Source organism: Uloborus diversus, chromosome 10 (assembly GCF_026930045.1).
Source record: "Uloborus diversus isolate 005 chromosome 10, Udiv.v.3.1, whole genome shotgun sequence".
In the NCBI taxonomy this organism is placed as follows: domain Eukaryota; kingdom Metazoa; phylum Arthropoda; class Arachnida; order Araneae; family Uloboridae; genus Uloborus; species Uloborus diversus.
In genome coordinates, this window is record NC_072740.1 from 105804370 (window position 1) to 105824120 (window position 19751).

Here is a 19751-nt window from a genome sequence, read left to right on the forward strand (position 1 = left end):
GCGCTAAGGTAAAAGTATGTCAAAACAACAGTTATTTGTTTTCATCTATTATAGTGACCTTTAGCTTATCATTAATCATATTAAATATTTTGCAGAAAATAATTATCTTTGCCTTATGTCTGCATTTATTGATGCAATGGATAACCACAACTTTAATGAATATTTAATGCTTTTTAAGAGCAGCAGGACCATTTTCCTTCCTGTGATACTATGAGGTAACAGCCCATATACATTCATGAATTAAAAAGGAGAGAAAAGAAATAATTTTAATCTAGAATTTATATAAACAAAAGTATCATAATACCTTAAAATATAAACTATGTTTTGCAAGGACCACTTTATGACAAGGAAATATTTCTTCTTTGACAATCACAGAAATGTCTGGATCATTCATCTGCCAAGGGGGAAAAAATAGGATGTTCATACAAAGTAATTTGCCTTAATTAAACACAATGATGAATGAGCAATGCTAATTTTACAAGCATATTGTCGCCTCAGAGCAACAGTAAGACATCTATTCCCAGGAACAAAATAAGATATCCTACTATTACTCTGATGCGATGATATAGGTAATGAATGGTAGTTTTTGATGCACAAAAGTTATTCTTTCTTTTCTTTTTTTTTTTTGTTTAGCAATCAAGTGTTATGAGTTTAAGAACACTACTGCATGTGTTTAAAATTACATTTAAGTTATAACTAGTCGACCTGTGCGGAACTCCGCACTGAGCTTCGAATCGTTTCATAAGGCATTTCTCTCTTTAAAAATTTCAAAGAAAGAACATTATGAAGAAGAACCGAAAAAAAGTAAGCGCAGAAGAGAAGGCATGTAATTTAAAGACATCAGTAATAAAACCTCGTTAAATACAACGTTGTGATAATTTGATCATCGCTCGCCTTTTGATCGTACATATTTTCAATGCAAACATAAATATCATTAAAAGTGGCTAAGTAATGACTCTTGAAAAAGCAATAATTGTGCATGTGAAAAAAACAGGTTGTGTCAAATATAGTCCTGCCCATGTGAGCATCTGACAGGAAAAAAAGAAACATTAAAGAGATATTTATTGGCACGGATTCGAATTGGCGCCATTCTGATTAACAGCCCGACACCCCAACAAACCTAGCAATTGCGCCTTCCTTTTCGAAAGCTATTCATTGAAGGAATGCGTAGTAAGAAACAGCCAAAAAGCTTTTTGCCAAAATAATAATAATAATAATAATAAGATCATGCTCCTATATTTTGTCATTAACCAGCATGATACGATTTAAAATTATTCGTAAAGCGTGGAATTTGATTAAAGAATGACGAATATCTTACGTAGCGATAGAAATAAACATTCTAGAGAAGTAATAAATTAGATTGAAAATAAGTGTTTTTATCTTTGAATATTGAACTATTTCACATAGAAGGTTGCTTTAACCATTACGGCTTAAATGTACGCACATGTTTCTCTTTTAATCAAACACTTAAAATTCAAAACCAAAACCAGTTGGAGTCCGTTTTTTAAGTGTAATTTTTCGAACGTAGACAAAATGTATTTTTTGGGTGAAACTCGGAGTTTTAATTTGGCGTAGAATTTTTTTCATTTGTATAAAAGGTCGAACACTGCTATTAGAAAAATCTACATTTCAGCGTACAAAGAAAATGTTTTTCTGCACAAAAAGGATTCCCTTGAGGTAAATATAATACTTTTTTATGCTTACATTATGTTTATTGGTCTGGACGGAGTCAAAGTTTAAAAAAAGGAAGAACACCCTTCGATTAACAGTCAACTTATCCGAATGATAACTGTAGTCTGCATAAAAGAATCAAAATACCAAATAGCATTCCCACTGCATTTATTTTATTACGTGTGTATGTTATGAGTACATGTAATGCGTAATACTAATATAAATTTGATATTATGTCGGACAGCCCAAGCTTGCCCGAAGTTCAGATAGTTTATAGCCGAACGTTCTACCGAAAAATACTTATCAATTTAACCAAACAACTAAGTCCAGTGCTTTTAAGCTTTATTAAAATATAAACACACATTTTTTTTTTGCCGAAAGCGACGTAAAAAATTGGAAAACTGCATTAGAACTTTGCTTTTAAAAAAATGCATAAGAACTACAGGCTGCATCAAGGTTTTGAAACAGCAAGGAGCGTTTTCGAAAACTTGTTTTTTCGACCGTAAGTCTATTTTTCGTCGTTAGCCAGCCTGATAAATTTTAAAATGAGAGTGGAATAATATATAAAGTAAGATATTGAAGAGAAATGTTTTTATTTTTGAAAAGTTTTACAATTTGTTACCGCAGGCTGCTTGAACCGTTATAACTTAGATGGCAGCACGTGTTCATCATTTAACAGCACGGTTAAAATACAAAATAAATTGAACTATGCTCTTTTTTAAGTGTATTTTTTCGAATGTAGTAAAAATGTGATCAGCTTTTTTTTTTTTTTTTTTTTTTTGCAAAAAAAAAAGAAAAGATATGTATTTTACCCATCAAATTGAGGTAGTAATTTTTTTATTTGTACAATGAGTCAAAAACTCATTAGAAGAATATATATTTCAATATATGATTTATTATTATTTTTTTCTGAACAAAAAACAATTCTATTGTAGTCTGAAATCTTAAACCTGTTACTTATATTTTCACTTACATTATGCTTTAATTTTCTTACCAGAGCCAAAGCTTTAAAAAAAAAAAAAAAAAAAACGTACAATTCAGAAGTACTTTAGCACAAAACCACATCAATTTTTCATAACAGCAAAGTGCGTTTCCTACTCATTTATTCTATTCCCTCATATTTGTTATTCACTTAATTAAGTATTCATGTAATGCACGATATTTCTTTAATTTTTTGATGCAGCTTGTCCAGACGCAGGCCCGAACACGCTTTCTCCTGGTTACGAGGAGAACGCTCTGCCGACAGTGGCGTACCGAAGGGGGGGCGGGGAGGGCGGTCCGCCCCAGGCCCCGCTTTGACATAGGCCCCCAAATTTCAATTTTTGGTTTTCACCAATATTGTCGCATATCTTGGTGTGAATGCTTAAACAAGTTGGCTTAATAAACCATAATTTTTTTAAAGACCAAATATTTGTTCAGGGATACAATCAATACCTCTTCGGGATTAATGGAGGGTTTATGATACCCAGGCCCCGCTTTGACATAGGCCCCAAAATTTTAATTCGTTTACTTTTTCGCCAGATGTGCCTTATGTTATGGTTTAGATAAATAAAAAGTTGACTTTTTATGTAGAATGAATATTTTCTCAGTGACTCTTGCCTAAAGAGAGGGCAATTATGTCCCACAGGCCCCGCTTTGACATAAGCCCTGAAATTGTATCTTATTTTTTCCAGTAAATCTGTCATATACATCATGATTAGAAATATTAATCAGTTACCTATATATGCGAGTATATATCATAAATTTTGTTAAATATGACTTTTTTTCATAGTGGCCCATCCTAGTGTACAAAGGCACATGAGCGCTTGGGCCACGAATTTAATGGGGGCCCCAAATTTTTAAATTAACTAAACCTATAAAAATCATTTGCTTTTATTTTGTTAAATGCTTTCAGCAAAGTTTTATGCATTTTTTTTTCAAACAATTTATAAAAAAAAACTAATGCATAACATATGCACGTTTATAATTTTTGATCATTACAGTATACAGCTAAATGCTAAAATATCTGTTTTATGTTTTGTTTTGTGTATTAAGACTACAATGGTCTAGGCTTAATTCATACACTATTTTTGGAACCAAATTCAAACATATAACCAAGAAAATCCATTCCTAAATGAGAAGTTGTCTATCCTTAGTAGCGTTGGAAAAATCAGTCAGATAAATTTTTCTTTTTACCAAGTGCACTTCTGTGGTTTTAAGTTTCGTCTCCTGCCCGAAACTGTGTGTAACTTCTAAGAACAAATCGGACTCCTTCTGACTCAAGCAAAGGGGACTTCCTTTTTGCTATGCCCCTTTCGACAGTGTAAAACTGTTTAATTGGTCAATCCTTCGGGACTTTTGACCTTGACTGCATAATACCTCCTCCCATCCATTCTATACTCGATTGCAAGCTTACTTGACTATGGAGAAATGAGCTGCGGCCAAGCAAAATAAATAGTTCCTAGCCCTTTGTCCGATAATCGGGGGAAATTACGCTCTTCGCTTTAGAAATCGGATTAGTTAGTTAAACCGACGCATACGCAAAATTTTTTTGTCTTAATTTCTGTCGAACATTACATATTCTCAGTTCTACCAGCGAAGCCCCGCGGAGCGTTTTCTCCACTTCAACCAAACGCGCCAGGCAAGTATAGGGTCACTCCAGAGTTTTTTTGTCTGAAGAACATAAAGAGCGTTTTTTTTTTTTTTTGTGAGTGAGACCTAGCAGAAAAGTTTTATTTAGACTGTGAACGTGTGAATTTCATCCTTATTTAGGTAAGCATGTTTTAAAAATATTTTTCTCTGAGATTAGGTGATGTTATCAGGTAAATAGTTCCCTGTTGTGTCTTACTCAAAGGAATAGTAAAGGGTTTTTTTCTGTAAAAGCCAATTTTTATCCTAAAATTAATTAAATCTGGAATGCCTAAACGTTTCTGTTCACTGTACTTGGATGTTCAGATGCAATAAATTTTTAAGATATAATATAATTTTAGGACTTTTTTCCGTTTTTGATATTTTCTGACAAAGCACAATTTTATTAAAAAATATAGTATTTACTTAAAACCATGTGTTTTACTGTGGTATTTACAATAGTGTCCGAAATCAAACCAACACTACTGAAATATGTAAAAATGTACCACTTAAAATAATTACTGTAAGATATGGTACGTACACATAGTTTGAGAAACTTCAGTTTTAATACCAGGTAGGCCCCCATTTCGAGTAGCGCCCCAGGCCCCCATCTGTTTTGGTACGCCACTGTCTGCCGATCAAGCTATTCAGCTCTGTCGGTCATAGTGCAAGTTAAAGTTATAAGTTTAACCGAAAGTCTCATTCTGGTTCTTTAAAACAGGTTTTTTGGCTCAAAAAACAATTTTTAGACCGTAGGTCTATTTTTCGTCAGTAGCCAGCACCATAAGCTTTAAAATAAGGTGTAAATCAAAGAAATTGATCAAGAATTGAGGAAAATCTGGCGTAGAAACCAAAAACAGGCTACAGAAATAATATATAAGGATATAAAACAACAGTAATACATTCAACATGAAAAATAAATAGCTAAATTACATAATTACATGTAACAATTTTTCCAAATCAAAAACATTATTATTATTTTTTTAAATACATGATCAGAGACTTGTGCCACAAATTCAGTAAATGCACAAGAAAACATTTTTACTCTCAGTGCTATTTTGAAACTGAGTCAAAGGCCAAATTTCAGACATGGCGGACTCAAGCAAAGAAATTTTTTTTTTAATTTCATAAAAACGAAATTTCAGAATTTTAAGGTGGTGCAAAGGTGGTCCTAGTCAATTTACAATCCCCAGTGAAGATCAATGGCCCTCTTAAAACTATCTACTCCCTTGCTCATTACCACCTCTTCCGGTAAACTGTTTCAAGGTTCCACTACCCTGCTAAACTAATAATTCTTCCTAACATCCATGTTAGCCTGAGATTTAAATAGTTTTAAAAAAATTTGAAAAAAAAAATAGAACCGACTTCAAAATTGCTCTAAAAAGTGAAAAATAATTTTATTCTTTAAACACCATCGATTATACTTTTAAACATAATTTTTGAAGTTGGCGCAAAAACGATTGATAAAATCATTCACAGCCATAACTCAACTACAAGTATAAATTTAACCAGGTCCAGTTTCTTCACTACCACATGCATTACGCATTGATGACAGCATATTTGAGTAACGATATAAATGTTTCGTTCCTAACTTTGGATGATTTTTTGATAAAAATATGAACGAAGCATGGTTACAATGGATTTTACTTTTTGTTTTTGCGCCAACTTCAAAAATTATGTTTAAAAGTATTATCGATGGTGTTTAAAGAATAAAATTATTTTTCACTTTTTAGAGCAATTTTGAAGTCGGTTCTATTTTTTTTTTTTTTTCAAAATTTTTTTATTTCATTCTTTTTAGTGTAAATGTAGATATTTCAGTAAAAGTAAGAAGTTACCTAGTAAGAAGTTCGGCTCTATATCACTGTATTGCTTTAGAAAAGCCTTTATTCAAAATTATCATCATTACAATTACTATTAATGTTACTGTTATATGGCACCAAACTTTTATAACAATGAGTTTCATATTGTCGTGTAGATGAAGATAGCGAAAACAATGTAAAAGCCAAATGAAGCGAATACTCGTTAGTCTCAACTCGAGATCTTTATTCAGAACCACGAATGAACGTTACATCTCCTTATATACAACTTGAGAAAGTGCTGGAACTTTCCAGACTTGGAAAGATACAAAAATTAATAGAAGATTCAAGAAAATACGGGAAACAGTAGAAACGAAATTTTAGTAAAATTCACTTTGTCCTAGTCGGGATTTGAACCCGGGTCGCTCGTGTGGGAGGCGAGAATTCTACCACTGAACCACCGTTATCCACGGATGAAAAGTGCGAACTTCGCTACAAAATCATTTAATAGGGAAATTGCATAAAATTTACTGTATTTTTGCCCATAACTTTTTTTCTAATGAACAAATATGGTCAAACAAAGTAATGGGACCTAAGTTGAGCTATCCCCTATCCATTAAAAAAAGAATCATCAAAATCGGTTCACTAGGTGAGACGCTATGAATGGACAAACAAACAAAAAAACCTTACATACGGGATGAACTGATAACCGCCTCCTTTTTGAAGTCGGTTAAAAACAATGACCCCTTGTCCTGTTTTCAGTGCTTAACTTCAGCCCCGTAACATCTTTCATTTTAATAAATTTAAACAACTGAATCATGTCCCCTCGGTTTCTTCTTTGCTCAAGACTACATTTTTAGCCTTCTAAGCCTGGAATCATAGTCTAAGTGAGAAAGTCCATTTATTAGTCTTTGAACTATTTCCAATACATTAATGTCTTTCTTAAGATAAGGAGACCAAAACTGAACAGCATACTCCAAATGGGGTCTTACCAAACTTCTATATAAGGGCAGAAGAACTTCTTTAGATTTGTTTGAAATAGATCTATTGATAAATCCAAGCATCTTATTGGCCTTGTTACTAGCAATGCTGCACTGTTGGCTAAACTTTAAAACCTGACTTATTAAGACCCCAGATCAGTGACTTTGTCTGCCTGACTAATGACTGAACCTTGCAAATAATAACTTGTACACTTATTTCCATGCCCTAAATGTAGCACTTGACATTTCTCAACATTAACAGCCATACCCCATTTATCAGCCCACTCCGTAATATGATCTAGATCCTCTTGCAGCCATTTTGCTTGTTCTTCATTTTCTACAGTCCCCATAACTTTGACATCATCAGCAAAACAATTCATGTTCCCAGAAATATTTTTGTGAATATTGTTCATAAAAACAATGAACAAAACAGGCAATAACACTGATCCTTGAGGAACTTTGCTTAAAACCTCACTCCAATTAGAATAATTTCCCCTTACAACTACCCTTTGTTTCCTTCCGGTCAGCCAGTTTTTTACCCAAATGAAAGTTTTCCCTCCTATTTCTTTATCAGCTAATTTGCTAAGTAGAGCAACATGCGGTACCTTGTCGAAAGCTTTTGAAAATCAATGTAAACAACATCTACAGGCTTCTTATTGTCCAAAGCCATGGTAACTTTGTCATAGTAATGTAATAAATTAATTGCACAAGATTTACCTTTCCTGAAACCATACTGAAAACTAGTCAATAGTCAATGTTTCAAAAATTTTGCAAACCACCGAAGTTAGACTCACAGGTCTATAATTTCCCGCACTCCCTTTAGACCCTTTCTTGAAGAGTGGTGTAATGTTAGCTAGCTTCCAGTCATTATTAGTCTCTAGAAAATTTACTATCTTAATTTTTAAGATACAGCTATCGTTAAAAACACTCGAAAAAAAGTTATTAAGAACATTAGCAATATCACTATCATCCTGAATTAAAATTCCGTGCTCATCAACCAGTGGCCCAATATGACTATTTTGAACTTTTCCCGAATTAGCGTATGCAAAAAACCTCTTGGGATTCCTGTTTAGGTTATCTGCCAGTCTTTGCTCCAACTCTCTCTTCTGAATCCGTACCAAATACATAAATTTACGCCTTGCCTTACAATATTGGAGCCTATCTGCACTGTGACCAGTTTTTCTAAACCTATGAAAAGCAGATTGCTTGTAATTTAGAGCGTATTTAGTTTCCCTGGAGAACCACATTGGCCAAATTTTAGTGTTGACACCCTTTCTCCTAAAGGAAACATGATCCCCAACCGTTTTTGCTAGCTTTTCCTTAAACTCTGCCCACTGAAGATTCACATCGCTATTGTCCAATCCAGAAGAAAAAACTGCTTTCAAACTCTGCCTAAGTGCCACAAAATCAGTATAATTCCCATTTAGCAAATATAAACTGTTCCAAAATGATCAAATTTATTTACAAGATACTTACTACATCCCACTGAACAAAAAATCATGTTAGTTTTTTAAAATAGATCCCTAAAGTATAAATTAAAAAATTTTAAAGAGTTGGTGTCCGACGTAAACACACAAATAGTAGCATTGATGGTTTACTTAAAAATTGTTAAAACTCTGTGAATTGGCTTGCATTTTAATTTTAAAAACAGCATAATTCTAAAGTATACTTATGATTGAAGCATATTTCACAGTTTTCAAATGATATCATAAAGAATAAAATTATTTAAAATATATTTTTAGCTTGGTGTCTGACGTAAATTTTCGGTGTCAGACATTAATTGTTCATATTGGACATAAACTATTGCTCTTAAATATAAATACATAACAATGATTACAGTTATAAATATGTAAATTATAGGTTACATATACTGAAACAAAATTTACCAAGTAAATTCAAAAGTAGGGTTGATTAGGGGAAGTGGGACACTGGGATAAGTGGGTCACCCCTAAAAACTGAAATATCCATATGGTTTTTATACTTTTTTGCATTGATCATGTCATGGTTCATCACAGTGATTAGTTTTGCATATATTTGAGTTAAGTGGAATTTTTTTTTTCTAGGTCATAAAACTTAGTCAAAAAAAAATCTGAAAAATATTTTTTGGCGAGTTTAAGCAGCATTTTTCAAAGTTGTGTTTCCCGGTTAGCATTTATATTTTTCTGATAATTAAACATTCAAGTACAGTTTAACTTAAAGTGCATACTGCAATCAGAATTTTTGAATAAAATATTATTAAAAACTGTTTTAGAGGAGGGTACTTACTCCGCAAAATTTCGCTGTAAGAGGTCCCCACACTATGGGGTAAGTGGTTCCCCCCATAACAGTGAGGATTTGAAAATCAAAAGCAACTCTGATGTAATATTTGTATTAGTGAAATATAAGACAACTATGATGACTTAGTAGGAATTGATAGTTCAGCTACAAAAGCTGGTGATTAGTTATTTGTGAAACTTACCTGAAAGAAAATCATCAAGATTTATAAGGGTTGAATGTTGATAATGGTTCTTCCTTAGCCAACTTTACATAGACACAGTCATTTAGTGTTTCCAATTTCTTTTCCCATTTATAGTTTTGGCAAATTTGTCAAAATTGATCTTAATCAACTGTATTACGTTCATTCAACACAACTTTTCTCAAAAGGGGTCCTACTTAACCCTATCAACCCTAAATGTATGTAGAATAAATTCACTAAGTTGTTTTTTATTCATGTTTCACTTTAACTTTCAATTAAAGGCAAAAATAGGAGAAACACAGTTGAAAACACATGCTGTTTAAAGGAATGTAACAGTGTCGGACGTAAAAATTTTTTTACATCTGACACCTAGATTTTAATAAAAAATATTCACTTGTTACAAAATTAAAATAGGTTACGTCAATGAGATTGAAAATCTTGCTTTGTACTCAAAAATACATGTATGTAGCTTTAAAATTATTGGCTCAGCATAATTAATTGCACATCTTGGTGTCGGACATAAAACACTTAATGTACCCCAGAGGAATTCTTTTACAAATCAAAATGAATTATATTTTGACACATTTCTGCAACATCACCAGCGACACATTGTATCTTTAAATGGTTATTCATCTCAATTCATAATTGAGGGGACTCATATTTTTAGGAAAAAACAGAATTTCTTTGAGAGTCACCAAATATGGTTTGAAAATACTCAAGATGTTGACCTTTGTTTAACCTCCTGTAACTTATTTATAACTGAAGCAGGGGTGCCCACAAGGGGGGATTATGGTGCAAGTTGCGCCATCAAAAATTTTGGGGGGGATTTTTTTTCCAAAACTTTTTTTTTCTTAAGAACGTGAAATTTATGAATTTTGGAAAGAAAAGTATCTAAACTTATTCAACAAGAAATAGATGCATTAATAATACTTTCTTCACGTACTCTTCAGGGTCGTCGTCAAGAGGGGGGTGGGGGCTAAACCCCCAAGTTTTTCAGAAGTAGGACCGCCAATTTTATTTTAGCGATGAAAAGAACGAAGAGAAAGGAAAACTCTTCGTTGTTTTAAAAAAGTAAAATAGTAATTATAAATGAACAATTGAAATAATAGTGACAAAAATATTTTTTCTGTAAAATTTGAATAGAAAATGTAATCTTTTAAAATGCAATTTAGGGACATCCATATTTCTCTTTTATTAAGAGTATCTAAGTAAGGGCCGCGGCTAATGTACGCTTCAAACATATTTATTAACGAAAAAAAGGTATTCAGTACAGTACCCGCTATACTAGGCCGCAGAGTGAGTATGCCTGCCTAATCGGAAACTATGGGCTCAGCTCAAATTAAAATATTGTGCATAGAGTAAAATTAGCATAATGGGAGGGAGGAAAGGTGACAAAACTAACATGGTGCACGCTTTGTCTCTCGGCGGCCCTGGTTATACAAAACTATGCTTTATGGTTCTTCGGTTTAAAAAATAAATCAATAAATAAATAGGACAGTTTCATTAGAACAGCCCATGGGATAGGGTTCGCTGAAACATTCCCATATGTAATTTTTTTTTGATGAAAAATATTGTCCTGAAAATCATTGATAGTGGAGAAAAATGTATGGGTCGCCGAAAAAAATTTGAAATAGGGAGAAAAAATAATAAGAGATAAATGCAAAGAGAGATTCAAAGTATTGTAATGAATACTCACACCAAAAGTTCTAAATTTTTGAATGTAAAAATCGTAAGTAAATCATAGCTTGATCAAGAGATGCAGGTGGCATATTTAAAATGAAGTGGAATAGAGACCTAAGGCATCGCAGAAAATTACCACATCTGTTCAAAATGTTAAAAGTCTTTTTTCCAAGGCCGCAAAGGCTTGTATTGCAAGAAAGCAAAAATATTAGGGGGGAAATTGAAAGCCTTATAATGGAAAATCCAAGCAAATAATCATGTTCGCCGAAGGAAAATTGGAAGAAAATATAACCACAATATGTTTATCAGCAATTAAAATTGACAATGTAGACAGGAGGGACGTAGCCAAACTGAAAGGAAGAGTGGGGAACTCCAAACCCTTCTTTTTACGTCCCCAAAGCTTGCCTGGAAGTGAGTTTTTAAAATTTAGGTTTTGAAAATATCCCGGAAAAATGTTCTCAAACCCCATCTTTTAGCCTAACGTCATTAAAGATGGCCTACACCTGAGTATTCAGGACTGCAATTTCGAGAAACCATGAGAGTGCTCCCAACGTATAACCTCCGAGAAACGCCCTCTCAATTAATCATTCATCCTCATTCAAGGTCGAATAAATTTCGTCTTTTGGACTTGAATTTAAAAAAAAACTTCTTAAGTTGTCCCGAAACTGTCGTTCTCCAAATATTAACGAAGATCCTCAAAAATTTCATTGTTAAGGCTTCAATTTAGAAATTTTTTTGGGGCAGAGATCTCCAAAACCTTCTACCCCCTCTAACAGTATTAATAAATCGTCTACGATTGTTTTAGTTGAATTTCAATTTCGAAAATTTGCCAGGGGAGGACTCCGAATCTCTCCACCATCCATTAACATTAACAAAAATCTTCTAAAATTGCGGTTTCTACAGATCGAATTTTTTTTCGAGAGAATGCCTCTCTCTCGCCAACATCATCGAAAAATTTCTTAAATCTCGCTTTTAGTGCTTCAATTACGAAACATTTCTGATCGCGAGCCTCTTTAACACTCCCCCACCCCCTTCATCGAATAGGTAGGCTTAAATTGCGTTTTCGGAGCTTTGATTTCAAGAAAATGGCGGTGCACTAATTTTTAACAAAAAAAAGTCTACAATTGCGTTTTCAAGACTTCAAAGTTTCAAAAAATTTCGGGGGGGGGGGGCATCTCTCTTCTCCTTAATATCACCATAGATCGTCTAAAACTGCATTTTTCGAACCACAATTTTCAAGTTTTTTCCGCGGGAGAGCCCCCGAACCCCCACTTTACGTATTACGATCAGAAATAATTCACAATTGGGAATGCGTGCTTGAAGTTTGCATTTTGAAAAATTATAGAACAATGACCCCGAGTCTCTTCCTCCCTTAACATCACTATAGATAGTCTAAAACTGTGTTTTTCAAATAACAGTCTGGAAAATTCCTGAGGGAGAGCCGCCGGACCCCCTCTTTTGTACATAATTAAATATAACGTACAATTGTGTTAGGAACTTAAATTTGGAAAAATTATCGGGAGAGACTGTCCTGGAACTCCTCTCCCCTTCCTCCCAAACTTAAAATATATTTTATGTCTTCAAATTTCGAAATAATGCAAGAAGGTAGCCCTCCGTTACCCCCTAATTCTGATTGAATATTATCCTTACGATTATTTATATTGCTAGTACTAAGGTCTAATATGACTATCCCTGCTAAACGAAAAGCCAAATCTTCTCTCTCTCTCTGTATATTTGAACATGCGTTTGAAAAAATTAATGGGCCGCCAAAAGCGTACCCCCTCCCCCCCCCCAATTTTTTTAAATAGCGACGGCCCTGGTACTCTTTCTAAAATTTAACGACCGTGTCTCTTTTTCAATGAAAGGAGTATCACAGACGGCATGGAGTTGGTGTCCATTTCAAAGCTGGATCAGACGATTTGATCTCTTTTCAATATTTTATAACTTTTCTGGAAGTAGCACAATTCTGCGTGATGAATACGTGGGACAGTGATGAGAGGGAGGGAGGTCAAAAATGTTTTATTGTTTGTAAAAATTCTGACCAGTATGCTCTAGTCTTTCATTGATTCATTTGCACCTTAGCAATCGTCAAGAACTAGTTTTGAAGTTCCTCCAATCGACAATTAATGTATTTTCTTCATTAACTAGCTTAAGCTTATGAAGAATTTTTCTCATTTCACTTTACTCCCATCTTTTCTACTATTTTTAAACTGATTGTTTCAATTTATCATTAGATGATTTTTATTAAAACTTTCAGTGATGTTGGTTTTCGCTGATAGAAGTAGAACAGTCTGTTCTTAAGGTGTTTAAATTATTTTTCGTAAATAATATTTACTTTCTTCCATATCTGATATGTATAGAAGGATAATTGATTCGTTAAAATTTTCGAGTTTTGATTTTCGATGTGTGCAGAATAGCTGAATCCATTTTTGAGGATTCCCGAAAAATATCTGTCATGATGGTGTGATCCATCATTTTTGGCTATGTGACTTCAATTTTGGAAAATTTCCAGGAGATCCCCCCCACTGTAACGCCAGAATGACACCCTCTTTATCATCAAGAGTCATCTAAAACTGCGTTTCTAGTAACGCAATTTCGAAAAATTTATAAGAGAGAGCCCCTGATCCCCCCCCCCTTTCCTTTATCAAAGACAAGCCTAGAATTGCGTTTTTGGAGTATCAATTTCAAAAAATTGCCGAGGGAATAGCACCCAAATTCACCTTCCACTAACATTATTAAGATATATCAAAACTACGTTTCTACAGCTACAAGTTCGGAAATTTAAGTGGAGCGCCCCTCTCCCTCCTCCCCACTCTCGTCAACATTAGAAAGTCGTCTTAAATTTGTTTTTTGGGCTTCAATATCGAGAAAATTCCGGGAGAGCTTCCGAAAACTCTTTTTCTTAACATCACAAAGATCGGCTACAATTGCGATTTTAGAACTTCAATTTCAGAAAACTGCTTGTCCCCCAACCATAAATAGCGGTTTTAAGACTTTAATTTTTAAAATTTTCCTGGGACGAGCCCTAGGATCTCTTCTTTCCTTAACATTACCACCGATAGTCGAAAACTGCGGTTTTAGAACTACAATTTTGTAAACAAAGGAAAGCCCTCCTTAACACAACGATAGACTATTTATAACTGCGATTTTAAAGTTTCAATATTGAAAAATTACCGGGAAGGGAGCACCAAACCTTTTTATTCTCCTAACATCACCAGAGATCGTGTAAAACTGTGGATTTAAAATTGCAATTTCGAAAATTTTCCGGGGAGAAAACCCCCAAACCCCCTATCTAAATGACAATAAATTTCCGTTTCACTGTTCATATTGTATACATCTAGTAATGACTCCATCCCAAGCCAGAAAGTTGTCCCTGTAATTCATACGTTTGAAAAAAAAATTATAATAATAATGTGTAGCAAAATTCAACTTGACGTTAAATCCCGGTTATCACAAATTTGCCATTTCAACTGCGCTTGCGCGCGGAATTAGCTGATTTCAAAAATCTTGCAAAAATTACAAACATTTTAAGTTTGGTAATAAATATGAGATAGCAACAGATAAAAATTAGAAATCACAAAGTTTTCTCTGATTTAGTTTTTGGGCCTCGGTAAAGATTGAATTTTGCGTCTTAATTATTTAATGGATTTGGTGTCTGATTTGTCTGTCCCTATTCAGGACCAAATTTTTAAACACAGAAGAGCGTACTAGAATTGCAGCATCACTTCTAATACAAAGCCTAACTCTCAACCTAAATAAAAATGTATAATACTAAGTTGTTTGCTCCTAACGTAAAATATCGGCAAAAGACGGATTTCTGTACTAATATTCCAATCATTTTGAAGTACACAACGTGTTTTGCATTTATGTTAAATAAATATTTCCAAACTAATAAATATTGAAGTGTCATTTTTCTCTTAAGATTATCAGTTATTCATATCCGTAGTTTCATATAATATATCACGAAATCACTGTGAAAATATTGTAATCGCATTCATTAATTTGGTGGGACTCTCGCTCAGTCTAAATATAAACAAGCAACACGAAAACTTAAAACAGAAAGCCAAAAAAGCTAAGTCCGCGCGCAAGCGCAGTTGAAATGGCGCTTGCGCACGGACAATTAATTATCCGGTTATCACAAATTAAAAACTTTAATTTGTGATAACCGGGATTTAACGTCTGCTCAAAATTCATGGGTGCCCAAAACTTGTTTACTCAAGGTCCACGTTTTAAAATTAGGGAAGGCGAGGCGAGTCAACAATTCAATAACATTTCAGTTCAAATGGTATTTGTTAGCACTACCCCCAGCCTCCCCCCCCCCCCGTGAATTTGACTGGAAATTAAACACTCTAAAAACTGTTATGGTTAACCCAATTCGAAAGCGAGAAAATTTTTGGGGGGGAATTTGCGCCATTGAGCTTGGGGGGGGGGATGGGCACCCCTGAACTGAAGTGATCAAATTTTAGACAGGCATTTCAAAATATACAACTCTTTACTTTTAAAATGAAACCTCATTTGTTTAGAAATTTTAATTTTGAAAATTTGATCATATGGTTGACCTTATCATGGAATTGCCCATTTGCAAAAAAGTAATTCACACTAAAAATTTACATACTTTATCATGTAAGACTCCCTTACCCTTTTTTAGATATGCTTCATTCAAATTTAATTAAAAGGGGGGGTAACCCACTTATCCCATACTATGGGGACACCCATTGGATTTTTAAAAAAATATAATCCTTAAGAATAATTAAAGCATTATTTTATAAAATAATGATGGACTTTTGTTTATTAATAATGTCCAAGATAAAATAAGACAATAACTTTATTTTTTTATTTTTTGGTTCAAGACTTTTGTATAAGCTTTCAAAAACGAACTATTCTCAAAAGGGAGTCCTACTTAACCCAATCAACCATACAGTAAATTCACTAAGTTGTTTTTTATGCATGTTTCACTTTAACTTTGAAATTAAAGGCAAAAAAAAGGAGAAACACAGTTGAAAACATATTTTGTTTAAAGGAATGTAACAGTGTTGGACGTAAATTTTTTTTTTTACGTCCAACACCTAGATTTTAATAAAAAATATTCACTTGTTACAAAATGAAAGTAGGTTACATCAATGAGATTGAAAATCTTACTTTGTACCCAAAAATATATGTACGTAGCTTTAAAATTATTGACTTAGCATACTTAATTGCGCATTTTGGTGTGGACGTAAAACACTTTTCAATGTACCCTAGAAAAATTCTTTTACCAATCAAAATGAATTATATTTTGACACATTTTTGCAACATCACTAGCAACCACTGTATTTTTAAATGGTTATTCATCACAATTCAAAATAGTAGTATATATTTTTTGGAAAAAACAGAATTTCTTTGAGGGTCACTAAATATGGTTTGAAAATACTCAAGATGATGACCTTAGTTTAACCACCTGTACCTTATTTGTAACTGAAGTCATCAAATTTTAGACAGGCATTTCAAAATATACAACTTTTTACCTTTAAAATGATAAATTATTTGTTTAGAAATTTTAATTTTGAAAATTTGATCATCTTGTTGACCTTATCATGGAATTGCCCTTTTTGACCCAAGACACTGTTCAAAAGAACAGAATTTTGTTTAAAACTTATAAAATCCATGGTTTTTACAAAAATAAAAAAAAAAGATTTTTTTTTTACCTCTTAACAAAGCGTAATAAACATCGAAAATTAAAAAAATATGATTCCAATAGTGGATGCAAAGAGATCGCTATCCTTAAAGTGAAGGCATCAAAAGTATAAAAATGACTTGTAAAAGAAATATTTTTGATAAAATTATTTTACAATTGTATTTTAGAATCCTATGATAAACATGTCATTAGTATCTGGACACAGTTGAAGCAAAAAAATAAATAAATAAATAAACCATCGATTCAGCATTTTAATTTTTGACTCAATAAAAAAAATGGATAGTTGCTTTAAAAACTTAAAATAAGCATTCTTAGAAAAATAAAGAGACTTTTCATTTATTTGCATCCTAATAAAACGAAGTTAGCTTGAAAAAAGAATAAAATATAATTCTCATATTGGATGCAAAAAGATTGCATTTTTCAAAATGTAGGCATCTACATAAAAAAAAAACAGTAAATAAAATAGTTTATTAAATTTAATTATCCTTTTTAGCATCAAAAAATCAAACCCATATAACTTTCTCCCAAAATACCACTTAAACATTGCACCACCAGGCGCTAAGGGATGATAAGTTTGAAGTTGGTAACCCTATCTGAAGCGATCACATTTCCCCCATCCCTACTATCCTTTGCAGTTCTAAGTTCAATTCACTGTATATTATTGTTTATTAAATCATGAGCAGGGAGAACAGTGCTTACGACACTTTTTCAGAAAAGTTTACAACAACACCACTGCATTCACCAACAAACAAGCAAAATTATAAAACAAACTAACATACAGCTGTTCTTCCAAAGAAACAAACAACAAGCATTATATTTATTTGGCAACATTAGTTATTTATCGCTTGCAGGTAGTGATTGTGACACCGGTATAAAAGACTACCAAATACCGGCATTTGGAGCTACTTTGCAATTTTGTAATACCGGTATTTGCTGGGTAGAATACCGGTATTTTCGATATTAGCTAAAATTAATAAATAGTTTGTAATTAAAGAGTTTTCAATTTAAATAATTGGAAATCTACTGCTATTTCAAATATCAATTTCTTTTTTGATGAGGCACAGTACCAAAATCAATCTATTGAAGTAAAAATTTGGTTTTAAATCATGAATTTATAGAGCATCTATGATAATAAGTAGCAGAAAGATTGCATAATGGTATTGTCATCACTAGATGGTGTGATGAATCGTATTTTCCTTATCAATGTGAACCACGTTTTTTAAATATCCAAGGTTTTAGATTTGCCTTCTTGTTCAAATTAATTTTAAATGTAAAAAAATAGTGGAATTTAAGTGTTGCGCTATGAGAAGTTTATTCCAACAATCAATTGCAACTATCCTCTATGATATTTAAAATATATATATTTGTCTAGACTGTACTGAATTTAGATAAAAACATTTTCTTGTACAACAAACAGTAATTTGTTGTCATCAGTATTAGCTTGCTGTTCTGGGGCTCTATTTAGTTTTACACTAAGCGAGATAATATTTATAATGCCTTAATTATTTGCAAAGAAAAAAGGGATAATCAGTTGGAACATATTTTCAGATATTTACATAATTGTAAAGAATTTCAAAAAGAAAACAAAAAAAAAAAAAAAGAAATTCACTAGATCAAATTAATTGTAAATTTCAAACCAAAAATTAATAAAAAGCAAGCACAAACCTATTCCGACCAAGAGGAAATCGCTGAAGATGAAGTTAATATTGAAAAAAAAAACTGTTGCTCTACAAACAGTTACAATTAGCTATGAATAATAATGATAAAAAAAGCCCCTATCCACAATACAAAAGAAACACCCAAATTCATAAAAGTGATTTTTTTTTTCAAAACCAACAAGTAAAGACCAAATTAATTGAAGATGAAGGACTATGAAGCAACTACAACAGCAGGTGTGACGCTTATTTTTAAGAGTTCCACTGGCCTGCGTAAATTCAGGAAGAATACACTCAACTGCAGGAAGTTTGTGTTATATAGTTATAAATCATCCAGGGTTGGGTTCTTCAACGTGTGTGGAATGATAATACCAAAATAAGGAGGACAAAGTAATATGAACGTCTAACTGTTTTATTCACACTCCATGGACTGACTTTCCCAGCCAAAGCATTGGCAACCGCGCATGCGCTACAAGTCGATGCTCATTAGTATACAATATGTTACACATCCTTTTTTTTTTTTTTTAAACAAAAAAAAATGATTTAAACCAAACACAATTTAAGCATGCACTAAAGATTAAAATGATAAAGACAAATAAGTGCAAAAATTACTAAAACAATCACAATTTAAACATATACTACAATACTAAAATATTCAAGAGAAATAAATGTCAAAAGTTTTTTTTTTTTTTTTTTAAACATAGTCCTGGAACCTGAGGGGTCTTCTTATTATGCGTTTTTCTCGTTTGGGGGTTGAGACATTATCAGGCAGAGTCTCAGTTGGATTTTCAGATGAATCCTCCCTTACTATTTGGGTGGATGGTGATTTTAATTTTTCCTTATCTACATCCAACTCCATGTATTCTTTACTCTCATCTGGTCTAAGGTGAATTCTATTTCTTTTAAGTTCACTTCCTGCCGCTGTTTTCACTAAGTAAGATCTGGTTGTATTTAACTTTTCTATAACTGTCCCTGGGGCCCAATCTCGGTGCCCTAGCTGTACGAAAACTGGTTGATTTTTCTTTAGAGTTGACAGTTTTACAGCTGATCTGTCATAATATTCTTTGTTTATTTTGCTGCTTTTTTAAAATCTTTATTGTTTCATCTGTTGGGAACTTTGGTGTGAGAAGAGATGTTTTCTGTGGCATTACAGTTCTAAGTCTTCGTCCCATAAGCATTTCTGACGGTGATAACAAACTGGATTTTGGAGTGCTGTTGTATTCCAGTACTGCT